Here is a 15934-nt window from a genome sequence, read left to right as displayed (position 1 = left end):
TTCAAAAACTAGTTGATATGTTTAATGATAAAAATAAACATGAATATAATTTTCTTGTACATATCTTTGTGACTAATTTGATATTTTTTAAAAAAAAATTAAACTTAAAAGTTAAAATAACAATTAAAAAAAAAGTAGATTACAAATATAAAGTACATTGATAAATAAAAAATCTTAAATTTTTTAATAAGGTTGTTGGTTATGATATTAGAATAACTATATTATTCGTTATCACAAGTGCTTTTGAAAACAAGAAAAAAAAATGTTTTTTTATGATACTTATTAAATGAATAATATATTTATTTTAATTTTATAAGTAGTAATATTACATTATTAAATCAAACAAATAATTAAGTGGACAGATATAATCGAACATGAAAACAAATATTGAGTATGAAAAGGATTCAAATCTGCCCCATGAACGTTTACAAAGATATAGCAAACTAATCCAACTATACTGTATATGCATGAAGGACAAGTGTCATATATATATATATATATATATATTAAAAAGAGGTGGGGAGAGAAAAGAGAGTTCAACAAACTTTAGTTCTAGAAGCTAGGAATTTTAGAATGAGTTTTTGGGGTCGAAACTCTTTTGAATTTTTTTTATCCAAACACATCTAGATTGATTTTGGGATAAAGGCTCATTTCAACTAAAGCTGATCCTTTGAGCTTCTCAACGCACATTGAGAAATGTTGGCATGAGGAGCTGCTTTGATGGAGGGAGAGAGTGGGGAATGTTGGCTAGATATGACAAAAAAAGAACAATAATAAGGGGGAGGGGCTTTATATATTGTGCCCTGCCCCATTCTTCATATTTTTTTAAAAAAATAATACTTCCTTTGTTAAAAAATGTAAGGTATTTTTTGAAGAGTTGAATATTCAAAAATACAAAACATTTTTAGATTTTCAAAATGTAATCATTGCCTTTTTTTCAAAATTACCCCTATTGATGGTGACTTTATATTTATTGTAGGGTATTTAACAGGGATAAATATGGAAAGATAGAATTAGTTTGAAAGTAAGTAACTACTTTATTGGGGGTGAGATTTGGTTAAAAATGCCTTACATTTTTAAATAGAAGGAGTAATAAAGAACCTTTGTATGAAATTTATTTCAGTCAAGGATCAGTTATTGTTAAAACTTAAATGGATATTTGTTAATTCAGATTAGTCTTTTATTAACAAGTATCCATTCAATTTTTAACAACAACTTATTCTAAATTAATAATAGTCTATTTGGACTTATTTTTCCTTCAATTTTTGACAACAATTAATTCTTGATTGATATAAATTTTAGAGAAAATCACTCTAAGGTCCCATGGAAACATTTAAAATAGGCTAAGGTCCCATGAATTCAAGAAATAGCTGCTAGGTCCTTAGAGACCTAAGGGTGAATAAGTCTGAAAATAAAATTACCAATTTGCCTATTATTTGAAATACTTGAAAATCACTCTATTTTCTACTAATCGATGAAAGCTCGAACCTAGGGTGAACGGTTTCTCTGTTTCTCATTCTAACGTCTTCCAAAGTTGTAACATCCTAAGTTTCCCCATTAGTAATTATCAGTGTTTTAAATGGTAATTTAGTCAATTTAGATAAATTGTTGATATATGGTTTTTGAATTCTTGGATAGCCTTAGAAGAGGGCCAGGTTGATGTTCAAGCTAGCCATGGCACGAAAGGGAGTTTAAAATTTTGTGAGATTTTTTATGCCATACACCATGGTGGGCGTGTCAATACACCACGACGCATGTGCAAAATCTGCACTTATCAGATGTGAAAAACAAAATAGAAATAGAAGGAAGAAAGAGGGATAACAAGAGAGCAATAGAGAAGAGCTTATGGTCTGCTAAGGCATGATCCCTAGGCTACTTTGGAGGCATTTGGAGCTTGAATCACCATTAGGTAAGTTGCACATTCCTTTTTCTCCCTCATTATGTGAAAATTTGAATTGGTAGGGCAATGGGGGCTTTGATTTCGGTTCCTTTAACTTTAGACTGAATCCATTGGTTTATTTAAGGTCTTGGGGAGTTAAATCAAGCCTCTAACCCTAAGTTTATGAGTTTTGTGGTGACTAAGAATTTTTGGTAAGGGTTTGGACGAACCCTAAGTATAATTGAGGATTTTGAGACAATGTGGGATATTAGTTAGTGAACTTGGTGTGTTGGGATGTTTAATAGGATGGTTAGAGTATTTAGGAATGGTTAATGTTGTGAGAATAGGAAATAAGGTGTTATAGGCACTTAAAACCTAGTGAATTCGAGGTTAACCGGAGTAATAATTGATGATTGTCACTTGATTGTGTAGATTAAGCATTGTTCAAGTCATATCGTGCGTATAGAATGTGTGGAGCTAACATTGAGCCACAATAACTGTAATGTCTGCCTCGACATTATCAGGATAATACTCACACACTGTTGTGATAACTAAGATTAAATAAAATCTCGTAAAGAAGTTACCACATTTCAAGGGTTATAAGATAATTAGTTTAAAATATTGGGATCCCAGGAAAACCCTTTTTAAAATATTGTTTGAGCTCAAACCATAGTTAAATATCAATTAAGAGTAAATACGGAAGTATGGAAATCAAATCACTTCAAAACAAGCTGAAACAAGCCAATTTGTAATATCTAGTCTGTCCACCGCCATGTAAGCTGTGCCTATCATGACAGATGGCACCGAGGGACAAGTCCCTCAAAGGCCTCTTGCACTGTAGCACAACAACCATGTGCCACGGTGCGCACCTACTATCATGACAGCAAATTGCTATCATGACAACCCTCTAAAATTCCAGAGCGCGCTGTTTCACCATTCGACGTTTGATTTGGGCGATTCAAGTGTCTACACAAAGCTCTTTGAGTCCTCTAGCTCATGGCACTAGTTTTATACTTAAACAATCATCCATTCAAAAGATAGACACCTGAACCCAAAATGGTTTGTTTTCATATCAAAACACACACAAATGTGTCCAACTCATAATGCCAATTGCTATTAGCCCCGGAGACACTTTGACCACCTCAAATGGACCACACACAACATGACCATTAAGTATTCTTATTCAAAATAACCATTAAAACCCTAATTCACAACAACATAAAGGGATGGATAAATTTCATCACACATGTCACTTAGTCATTTTGGCACATAGATCTCTTCAAATTTTTCACTTGTAATGGTAACTTGGACAAGCATACATATTTAATCCACAACATCAATCTTGGACCAAGATATGCACACTTATCATAAATTCACATAAATGATATCTAAAATAATGTCATGTTCCTGAGTTGGCAATATACAATGACAATATTCATTACAAACCTAAAAGAGAAAGGGAAGAGCTATACTGCAACGCTCTTCACTCTTGAATTGGCCCTTCCTTCCCCTTGCCCCTACCGGAGCCTTCACCTGTAAAATATAACCATAGGGTGAGATAAATATCTTAATAACAAAATAATTCACCACTGTTAATTAATATTCACAACCATAAAAGAGTAAAACTATAAAACTTTAAAATATACATTTAGCATATCACCACATACTCTCTTCATCAATACAAATCTTTTACCACTAGTATGATCATTCTACCATCCAAGCCTCCATATCATAGAAACCAAAACCATAGGCTCCTGGACCAAATGTACATTCACAATAATCCGAGCTCACCTTTAATGGTAGAATCACCCAGCTAAAGATGTCATATCCTACTTCCGGACTATAATTTCCCCCTATCACACATGAATCAAGGTGCCATTACTCCAACACTGCATCATTGATGTTAAGGAGCATTACTCTCCAATGCCATATCCCGTATGGATACTAAAGAAAAAATTCTCCAACACCGTGCCTTACTAAACACTAAGAAAATATATGCCATATGGACTTCCATTGCTCCTTCCTACAGGTGAACTTCTACCCCCTAACATGATCATGCCCACACTCAACATATATATCACATATACATTTCAAATTTCTCAACTTATTCATATATAACTTTCATCATACTCATCATTTACAAAATAGATTTTTATGCACAAAACCACATTTCGCAATATGTAAGGTTATCAAATCTCAAGTTCAAATCCACATATCTACTCACAAACAGTTAAGCAATATAATCAATCATTGTAAATTATTCCATTACCTCAACCCTTTGTCACACATAAAAGGGTTACCATGGCTTAATGTTAGCTCCACACATTCTAAGCAACATTCAATCTACACAATCAAGTGACAATCATCAATTATTACTTCGGATAACTCTAAATTCTCTAGGTTCTAAGAGTCTAAAATACCCAAATTCTTTTTCTAACAATATCAACCATTCTCAAACACTCTAACCATTCTATTAAACATCCCAACACACCAAATTCACTAACTAATATCTCACATTGTCTCAACATCCTCAAATTATAATTAAGGTTCATCCAAACCCTTATCAAAAATGCCTAATCACCACAAAACTCATAAACTTAGGGTTAGAGGCTTGATTTAACTCTCTAAGACCTTAAATAAACTAATAACTTCAGTCTAAACCCAAGAAAATTGAAATCAAAGCCCCTATTGCCCTAAATATCTAATTTTTTGCATAAAAGAAGGAGAGAGAGAAGAAAGGAAGGCTTATCCAATATATATGAAGCTTGAAAGACCTCTAAAATTAGGTTGGAAGCAAGCCCTAATAGCCATAAGTCTCTCTTTATTGCTACTCTCGAGTTCCTTCTTTCTCTCTATTATTTTTTTAGTCTAATTTGTGATTTGATAAGTGCAGATTTTGCATGTGCGCTACAGCACATGGCATAGAAAATCTCACAAACTTTTAAACTCCCTTTCGTGCCATGGCCCACTTGAACATCAACCTAGCTCTCTTCTAAGGCTGTTCAAAGATTCAAAAACTATATTAGTCTCCCATAAACCTCGCTAAATCAATAATTTATCTAAATTGACTAAATTACCCTTGAAAACACTAATAATTACTAATGAAAAAACTTAGGATGTTATAGTAACCCTTTTGTGTGACAAAGGGTTTAGGTAACCATATAGTTTATTATGTTTGTTAACTATTATAACAGTGTAGAAGTAAATACAAATGATAAAGTTGTGGTTTTAAAGAGTTTTTGTGCATAATTTGATATTGTAAATGATTTTAGCATAAAAGTTAATTTGTAAAAGGTTATTGATTTTGATTGATATGTATATACTATGTATAAATGTTTATGATGTGGAAATGTGAAGAAAAAGTAGTGAAAATTGTGAAAGTACAAAATCATAGGGGGTGGGAGTTCACCAGAGATATGTGGAGATATGTGAGTGAAAAATTCATATGGTCAAGTTGGCACTATGAGACATCTAGTGCAGCATTATATGAGACTATTACCACGAGACATTTGGACAATCTGGCAACTCCCTAGTACCCGTTAGGGTGCGGTTAGGAGTTAATGACGCCTCTATCACAAGTGTGTGAAAAAGGAAAAACCATAGTCTATAGGTGAGTTAAATTACCTTTGGTCAAGTGTTTCTACCACTAAAAGTATGCTTGGGTAAACAAGTGGTTGATTCAGGAGAGTCTATGGTTTCATGTTAGGGAGTATTGGAGGTTCAGTGGTTAAATGATCATGCTAGTGTAAAATTGTGTGAAATTGTTTTGAAAAGATGCACATATCTCATAAATATGGTATACTTGATATTACTATAGTTTTGATTTTTCATCATGGTTATTTATGGTAATAAGCATTTGATGAATTATATTGGTTATTGAAATCTTTATCTCACCTCGTAGTTATATTTTACAAGTGAAGGCTCTGGTAGGGGTAAGGGGAAAGAATGAGCATTTAAAGAGTGAAGAGCATAGTTTTATAGCTCTTCCTTTTTCTCATTTTGGGTAATGTAACGAATATTGTCAATATATAATGCCAACTTAGGTACATAATAATATTTTGGATATCACTTGTATGGGTTTTTATTATAAGTATGCATATCTTGGTCTAAGGATAATGTATGGATTATGTGTGTAATGGGTTTAGTTACAATTACAAGTGATGAATTTAAAGTGAATTATGTGCCTAAAATGACCAAGTTGATGTGTGTGCTAAATACAATCTACCCCTTTATGTTATTGTCAAAAGGGAGTTTGGAGGTCATTTGAGTGTGATTGCTTATTTGTATGGTATGAATGAATTTTTATGTGTGTGGTCCTTTTGAGGTAGTCAAAGTGTCTCTAGGGCTAATAGCATTTAGTATTATGAGTTGGACACCTTTATGTGTGTTTTATTGTGAAAACAAACTATTTTGGATTTGGGTATCTATCTTTTTAACAAATGATTATTTAAGTAAGAAACTAGGGCCATTAGCTAGAGGGCTCAAAGATCTTCGTGTAAACACTTGAATCACCCAAATCGAATGTCGGATGGCGAAACAGTGTGCTCCGGAAGTTCAAAGGGCTGTCATGAGAGCAATATGCTGTCATGACAGTAGGTGTACATCATGGCGTGTGGTTGTTGTGTCGTGGCATATGGGGCCTTTGAGGGATTCATCCCTCTATGCCATCCGCTGTGGTGAATGCAACTTGCGCCCCAACAGACAAACTAGAATTTACAGAAGAATGGCATTTTAGCTTAACTTGATGTGGTTTGTTTCTCATGCTTTCGTATTTGCTCTTATTTGATTTTTAACCATAGTTTAAGCTAAAAAAATATTTTAAAAAAATGTTTTCTTGGGATCCAATGTTTTAAACTAATTATCTTTAAACCCTTGAGTTGTGATATCTTTAGGGGATTTTATTTTATTCTATCTATCACAATAGTGTGTGAGTGTTGTCCTAGTAATGTCAAGACGGATATTAAAATTTGGTATTAGTTTCAAGCGTTACGAGACTGGTATGTGTGGTTATTGTGTTGGATGGTTTTTCTTATTGCATTCATGTTTAGAAGTTGGCATATTATATATATTTATTACACTTACCTTCCCTTTGCATAGTTATTTCATTTAACACTTTCTCTTTGTGTGGTTACTTTTATACTATCTTGAAACTTTTAAAGGACAATAAGTTGTATGCCAAACTCAGCAAATGTGAGTTTTGGCTAAGGGAAGTAAGATTCCTTGGTCATGTGGTGTCGGCAGAAGGGATTGCTGTGGATCCACACAAGGTAGATGCTATGTTGACATGGGAATTGCCTACCTCAGTGATAGAGATCAGAGCTTTTTGGGATTAGCAACCTACTATGCAATTCATTTAGGTATTTTCATAGATTGAGTCTCCATGAACTAAGTTATCTCGAAAGGATTAGCCATATGTGTGGATCGACAAGTATGAGTCAGCATTTCAAGAGTTAAAGAAATTGATATCTGCTCTAGTACTCGTTATTCCTAGTCTTTGATTACCATATATAGTTTACATGGATGCATTATTGAAAGGTTTAGGGTGCGTTTTAATGCAAGATAAGTAAGTTGTTGATTATGTCTCAAGACAATTGCGATTGCATGAAGAGAATTACTTGACCTATAATCTAAAGTTAGCAGCAGTGGTTTTTGCCTTGAAAATTTGGTGACACTATCTTTATGGGTCTATGTTTGAGGTATTTAGTGATGCCAAAAATTTGAAGTACTTAGTAGATCAGAAGGAACTAAACATGAGGCAACGCAGATGGATGGAATTCCTCAAGGACTACAACTTTGAGATCAAGTATTATCCGGGGAAAGCCAATGTAGTGGCAAAGCACTAAGCAAGAAAATGGTGCATGTTGCTCACATGATGATCCAAGAGCATCGATTACTTGAGACTTTCTTAGATACTCAAAGGAAAGCACCTCAAATGATGTTTTACAATGTGTATTCTACAATCATAACCAATGAATTTTGGAAAGAGTTACGAACTGCTCAGTTTGAAGACAAGTATCTACTGGGGATTTGTGAGGATATTGAAGAGAGAAGACTTATAAAATTTAGATTTAATGATAACGGATAACAGATATATGACTTATCAAGATTAGATTTGCATACCAAGTGACGAGGAGATAAGGAAGATGATCCTAGAGGAAGCACATCATAGTGAGTATACTATTCACCCTTGTGTCACCAAGATGTATCAGGATATGAAGCAAATGTAATGGTAGCTAAGAATGAAGAAAGATGTGACAGAGTTTGTGGCTAGTTGTCTAACGTGCCAAAATGTTAAGATTGAGCACCAAAGGCTTGGTAGTGTGTTGCAACTACTAGAGATCCCAGAATGGAAATGGGATAGTATATCAATGGATTTCATCACTAAATTGCCTAGAACTCAAGTAGGCTATGACGCAATATAGGTGACTGTGGATCGGTTGACAAAGTCAGTGCATTTCTTAACAGTGAAGACTACCTATTTACTTGAGAAGTATACTAAGGTTTATGTAAATGAGATAGTGAGATTTCATGGGGTGCCAAAAGACATTGTCTCTGATCGTGATCTGAGGTTCACATCAAACTTCTAGCGAGTGTTGTAAAGAACAATGGGCACTAGATTGAAAATTAGCACGGCATATCATCCATAAATGGACGGCCAGACTGAGAGGACTATCTAAACACTCAAGGATATGTTGCGAGCTTGTGCCTTAGAGTTGAGAGGTAGTTAGGATACACATCTACCATTAGTGAAATTTACTTACAACAACAATTTTCATTCTAGCATTGAAATGGCTTCATATGAGGCATTATATAGAAAAAGATGTCGATCGCCTTTATGTTGGATAGAATTGAGTGAGAGAAGTTTATTGAGTCTGGATTTAGTAGACCAAACCACCTAAAAGATTTAGTTGATTAAGCAAAAGTTGTTGATAGCCCAGAGTCGACAAAAGAGCTATGTGTATTGGCGTAGAAGACCGTTGGAATTTCTAGTTAGTGATCATGTATTTTTTAAGGTCACACCAATGACCGACATTGGGAGATCGATAAAATCTAAGAAATTAACTCCTAAGTTTATTGGCCCCTTTGAGATTTTAGAGAAGTTGGGACCTGCTGACTATCGAATTGCCTTACCATCGAGTTTATCGGGTGTGCGTGATGTGTTTCATGTGAGTCAGCTTAAGAAATATCAACTCGATCTTTCTCATGTTATTGAACCGGAAGAGGTGGAACTTCAAGACAACTTGACCTATTAAGCTAAACCAGAGCGAATTGCGGATGTGAAAGACCGATAATTGAGAAACAAGACTATTCGATTAGTTAAGGTCTTTTGGAATGGTATGACACCCAGTGATGTAACTTGGGAGACTGAGCACAAAATGAGGCAGTTATATCCCTAATTATTTACATAGGTATGTGTTTGAGCAAGATTCTAAATTTTGAGGGCAAAATTCCTAAAAAGAAGGGAGAATTGTAACATCTTAAGTTTCCCCATTAGTAATTATTAGTGTTTTCAAATGTAATTTGGTCAATTTAGATAAATTGTTAATTTAGCGAGGTTTATAGCAAATTAATATGGTTTTTGAATCCTTGGACAGCCTTAAAAGAGAGCTAGGTTGATGTTCAAGTGGGCTATGGCACAAAAGAGAGTTTAAAATTTTGAGATTTTCTGTGCCATGCACCATGGCAGATGTGTCAATGTGCCACAACGCATGTGCAAAATTTGTACTTATCAGACCTGAAAAATAGATTGGAAATAGAAGGAAGAAAGAGGGATAATGATAGAGCGAGAGAGAAGAGCTTCTAGTCTGCTAGGGCACGATCCCTAGGCTACTTTAGAGGCATTTGAAGCTTGAATCACCATTGAGTAAGTTGCACATTCCTTCTTCTCCCTCATTATGCAAAAATCTAAATTGGCAGGGTAATGGGGGCTTTGATTTTGGTTCCCTTGAGTTTAAACCAAACCTATTGGTTTATTTAAGGTCTTGGGGAATTAAATCAAGCCTTTAACTCTAAGTTTTTGAGTTTTGTGGTGACTAGGAATTTTCGGTAAGGGTTTGGACAAACTCTAAGTATAATTTAGGAATTTTGAGACAATGTGGGACATTAATTAGTGAAGTTGGTGTGTTGGGATGTTTAATAGGATGGTTAAGGTGTTTAGGAATGGTTGATATTATGAGAAAAGGAAATTGGGTGTTATAAGCACTTAGAACCTAGTGAATTCGGGGTTAACCGGAGTGATAATTGATGATTCTCACTTGATTATTTAGATTGAGTGTTGCTCGAGCCATATCATGCGTATAGAACATGTGGAGCTAAGGTTGAGCCACGGTAACCCTTTTGTGTGATAAAGGGTTAAGGTAACCATATAGTTTATTGTGTTTATTAACTATTATAATTGTGTAGAAATAAATACAAATGATAAAGTTGTGGTTTTGAAGAGTTTTATGCATAATTTGATATTGTAAATGATTTTAGCATGAAAATTTATTTGTAAAAGGTTATTAATTTTGATTGATATATATATACTATATATAAAAGTTTGTGACATGAAAATGTGAAGAAAAAGTAGTAAAAATTGGGAAAGAGCACGATCATAAGGGGGAGAGTTCACCCAAGATATCTGAGTGAAAAATTTATATGGTCAGGCTGGCACTATGGGACATTCGATGCAGCATTATATGAGACTATTACCATGGGACATCTGAGCAATCTAGCAACTCCCCAATACCCATTAGGGTGTAGTTAGGAGTCAACGATGTCTCTATCGCAAGTGTGTGAAGAGGAAAAAATCATAGTCCGTAGGTAGGCTAGATTACCTTTGGCTGGGTGTTTCTAGAACCGAAAGTGTGCTTGGGTCAATAAGTGATTGATTCAAAAGAGCATTGAAGGTTTCATGTTAGGGACCATTGGAGGTTCAGTGGTTAGATGATCATGCTAGTGTGAAATTATTGTGAAAAGATGCACTTATCTTATAAATATGGTATACTTGATATTATTATTGTTTTGATACTTTATCATAGTTTTTTGTAGTAATAAGCATTTGATGAACTATATTGATTATTGAGATGTTTATCTCACCTCATGGTTATATTTTACAAGTAAGAGCTCTGGTAGGGGTAAAGCGAAAGAAGGAGCGTTTGAAGAGTAAAGAGCATAGTCATATAGCTCTTCCCCTTTTTCTCATTTTGGGTAATGTAACAAATATTGTCAATATATAATGCCAACTTAGGTACATAACATTATTTTGAATATCACTTGTATGGGCTTTTGTTATAAGTATGCGTATCTTGTTCCAAGGATAATGTATGGATTATGTGTGTGTTGGGCTAAGTTACAATTACAAGTGATGAATTTAAAGTGAATTATGTGTCTAAAATGACCAAATTGATGTGTGTGCTAAATATAATCGACCCCTTTGTGTTATTGTCAAAAGGGGGTTTGGTGATCATTTTAAGTATGGCTGCTTATTTATATAGTATAAATGAATTGTTATGTTATGTGTGGTTTATTTGAAATGGTCAAAGTGTTTCTGCGGCTAATGGCATTTGGTATTGTGAGTTAGATATCTTTGTGTGTGTTTTATTGTGAAAACAAATCATTTTGGATTCGGGTATCTATCTTTTTAATGGATGATTGTTTGAGTAAAAACTGGTGCCATTAGCTAGAGGGCTCAAAGAGCTTCGTGTGGACACTTGAATCACCCAAATTAGACATTGGATGGCTAAACGACATGCTTCGAAAGTTTGGAGGGCTGTCATGACAGCAATCTATTGTCATGACAGTAGGTGCACGATGTGGCGTGTGGATGTTACACCACGGTGTATGGGGCCTTTGAGGGACTTGTCCATGTATGCTATCTACTGTGGCAGATGGACCGAAATTTATAGAAAAATGGCATTTTAGCCTAATTTGACATGGTCTTTTTCTATGCTTTCATATTTTCTCTTATTTGATTTTTAACCATGGTTTGAGCTCAAATAATATTTTAAAATGGGCTTTCTTGGGATCCTAATATTTTAAACTAATTATCTTTAAACCCTTGAGTTGTGGTATCTTCAAGGGATTTTATTTAATCCTAGTTATCACAATGGTATATGAGTGTTGTCCTGATAATGTTAAGGTGGACATTACAAAAGTTTATCGCTAATCACCATTCTCACAATTGTATTTCAACCGTCTTGTGTGTCTTGCTTCATTAGTCAATAGCTCAATTATGACAGTGATTCCTACTAACCCACCGAAAGCTTAAACCTACGACAGATAGGATCTCTATTTGTCTTTCTCACCTCTTCTAAAGTTTGTCGATGAACACCCTTCTCTGAGTCATATTGCCTCTAGTTGCCCTTTGAGTTTGAGTATTCAACTAGTTTTGGCCCCTAAGGCAATTTTTTATTAGCTAAACCCTATCTTTAATCTATCATTTGTATGGGTTTAGGACTTTTATCTGCTAGAAAATCTAATTACCTCCATAATTTATACTTCTGATGAGAGAAAAGGAATACAAGTGTTGTATCTTAATTGAGGAACATGCTTGCCTTCATAATTTTTGTCTTCTAGTTGTTTCTTTATATATCATATTTGAAAACATCACCATGATTAAAGATGATTTGAAATCATCTAAACTAATTCTTGTAATGAGCTGTAGGAACTAGAAAAGGTATTTAAGCTCAATAATCCAAAATTACCTAATGATGAGAAAAAGATGCGTTGGACAACTAACACTAAATTTAATACAACAAAATTAGGGTCTGAACTCTAAGAATGAATTCCTGTACACCATATCTTGAGTGTGAGATTTCATTTTATTATACACACTTTGCCTAGTTAGCTTTTATCCATATGTTGTTGTCTATTATCTTTGGCAACCACGCAAGACTAATGTAGTATATTTGCTGAATCAAATCAATGACTTTGATAGATCATATAAGCTATCAAAGATTCAAAAGTTTTGAGCTCTCAAAACTATAATTTTGCACTTTATAGATTTTGAGCTCTCAAATTCATGATTTCTATCAAAACTATAATTTTAGCTTTCACAAATGTTTTTCCAAGTATGTCCTAAACATTAGCTTTATATTTTATAGATGTTGAGATCTCAAACATATTCATAAAAGCTTTTTTCTTTTTCACATATCACATTCGAATTTCAAAGTATATAACTAACTCATTGAACCCCTAAATCATGGTTTTTCTTATCAAGATATTGGTGTTGATGGCAAAATTCTCAATTGTGCTTAAAAATCTATAATTTTAAATATGACGACAACTGCTTTTTTCATTGACAACAACCATATGCTCTATTGACAAAAACCATTTATTCTATGAATGACAACTAATTACTCCAATGACTACAACCATAAACTCCATTGACAACAACAGTATGCTCTATTGACTAGTGAACCATTTTCCTCTATGACTTGTGTTTTCTTCTTCCTTATGGATATTAATAAACAATGCAGAAATCTTTAAGTTGGAACTTAGTATTAATGACTAGTATGCAAAAATCTCTTTTTAACATATCTAATTGAACTTTTCTATTTTTTTCTAGATGAAGGAAGATAGAAGAGAAAACAACAACAACAGTGAAGAGATATACCATACCATTTCATACATGCTGCTCTCTAAGACAATTTAGTGAAGTGGCAAAGTATGTTAAGAGAAATGAGAAATTACAAGAAAGGGTTGAGAAGTTAGGATTCCATAAATTTTTTGATGTGTCTTGTAAAAAAATCCAAAGAGATATTTGTGGAGAATTGATGCGTGCTTTTGACCCCCTAACTCGTGAAATATACATAAAAGGAAAAATCAAGCAAATGAAGGCTAAGGATATGAATGACTTGATGGGCTTACATAGTAAGGGTAAGCAGATTACTGGGGATGTCAATGTGAATGACAAAGCTTTCAAGAATTTGAGAAATACTTACTATAGAATGCCTTATAAAGAAATAGTTGAAATGATTACATCTAGAAAGGAGCTAACTAAATTTGAGTTACTTTTTCTAATGTATGCATTGGGAACCTTACTATTGCCAACCGCAAGTCTTGAGGTTGATGACTGTATATTGAAGGTTGTTTTGCATATGATTAGGCTACATTCATTTTCAATGAACTTTGCAAGGAGGTAGAAGACTATAAGAAACAACTGTACAAAAGGAAGGGAAGGATAAGGAATAATATTAGGGGATGTATCTACTTTTTATGGTAAGTGTGTGTTTAATTTACATTAATCCAAAGTAATAGCCTTTCAAAGTTTTCCATGTAAAATTTTTATGTTTATACTAATCTATCAAGGTTTTAGGTATGGGGCTTCTAAAATTTTTTAGTTGGCCAAGGTTGTCTAAAGGCCATAGATACTCTGAAATATTGGGACAATGATAAAGTGAATGCAAGAGTAAAGTTATAGAAAAAGAGCAACCGAGGCATCTTACATGAGCTAACTACTGTAGATAGTAGTTCATCTATCAAGGTGTATCAAGAATCGGCATTTGTTCACCCGATATGTATAAAATGGAGTACAATGGATAGATATATGTGGTCTTGTTTATGCACTGAGCTAGAAATTGTCTTGCAGGAAGTAAGGAGGATGTACGGAAAAGAGTTGTCTTTTGTGTCTAGCATTGGAGAGGAACTAATGAGCTTGCAATCAATACCGCTTAGACAAGGGTCAAGAGAGGAAGAAGGTGAACAATCACAAGAGGAAGAAGATGATAATAAAGGGACAGATTCTAAGGGAAAGAATGAAGATGAAAAATTAGAAGAGGAAGGGCATAAAGAACCTGTTGATAAGGGGACAGCTTTTGAGAAAAAAAATGAAGATGACAAATTTGAAGAGGAAGAATATAACAAAGAAGGAGCTAAATGGAAAGGTTCCGAGGAAGGAAATGGAGATGAACAATCAAAAGAGGAAGAGAATGAACAAGAAAATTTAGAAGGGGAAGAAGATAAAGAAGAAGATGTTGAACGAAAAGGTTCTCCTAAAAAGAAGGTGAAAATGACAATTCAAAAGAGGAAGAGGACAAGGAAGAATGTGTAAGAGGGAAAGATTCTGATGAGGATGAGGAAGGGAAAGAAGAAGAACAATCAAGTAAACATCCTAGAAGATCAAAAAGAGATAAAAGACCACTGCAAAATCTCCATGGGTCAAAACTAATGCTGAAAAGAAGAGAAAAATGGATGACAAGGAGTGATTATTTCGAATATACACAACACTATGTGAGGAAGATGAGGGACACAAGTAATTCCCTATACTACACCTAAAAACTAATTGACTAAAATATTATTAACAATCTATTTATTTTTTTCCTTTTTCTTCAACAGGATCATTGTAGATTTATATGGCTACTACTTGACTCATGTAAAGCCATAATGTTTTGGTGGAAAGAGATAGATTAGTGATAATATGATATTAATAGTTGCTCGAACTTTGGTAGGTGACTAAAAGGAAAATGAAGGGAAAGTCCAAAGACATATTTTTGATTCTGAGTTCATGTTTAAAATGATTAGCAACCCTTTAAAATGGACAGTAGATGACAACAAGGGAGAAATATTTCCTAAGTTTATTGGATATAACATTGCTTATTGTTATTTCATTTTTGGCCTAACTCTTTTCCATAGTCACTGCTTTTGCTATGTCTTCAAGACCAAGACTAAGAACTTCTATGTGTTAGATTCATTGGTCAGTAATATGTAGTATTTACAAAGATAGCAAGAAGAGGAGGAAGAAGAGAATGCTGAGAAGAAGGGCAAGGGAAAGGAGAAGAAGAAGAAGCAAGGACAATTTGATCCCAAAGAAATGATGGCAAGAAGATGCGTATGTCTATACTTGTCACTCAATATTACTAACATCTATATTTGTCATTGTCTTGCTGCTTAAATGTAAATCAACATTGCTAACAATGCAAGTCTTAAGTTTATATAGGAATTGCTTTCACTTTACTTCGTACAGTTAAGCCACAATTGTTTGAGGATGATGTTAACACAAACATTATATGAGCTAAAGTTCAAATGCAAACTGATACGTAAGTTTCTTTTCTGTTTATATATCATTAAGCTTAT

This window comes from Prosopis cineraria, unplaced genomic scaffold, assembly GCF_029017545.1.
Source record: "Prosopis cineraria cultivar Desert tree isolate PC_DT_omini unplaced genomic scaffold, ASM2901754v1 PC3, whole genome shotgun sequence".
NCBI classification, from domain to species: domain Eukaryota; kingdom Viridiplantae; phylum Streptophyta; class Magnoliopsida; order Fabales; family Fabaceae; genus Prosopis; species Prosopis cineraria.
This window is presented reverse-complemented; position numbering follows the sequence as displayed.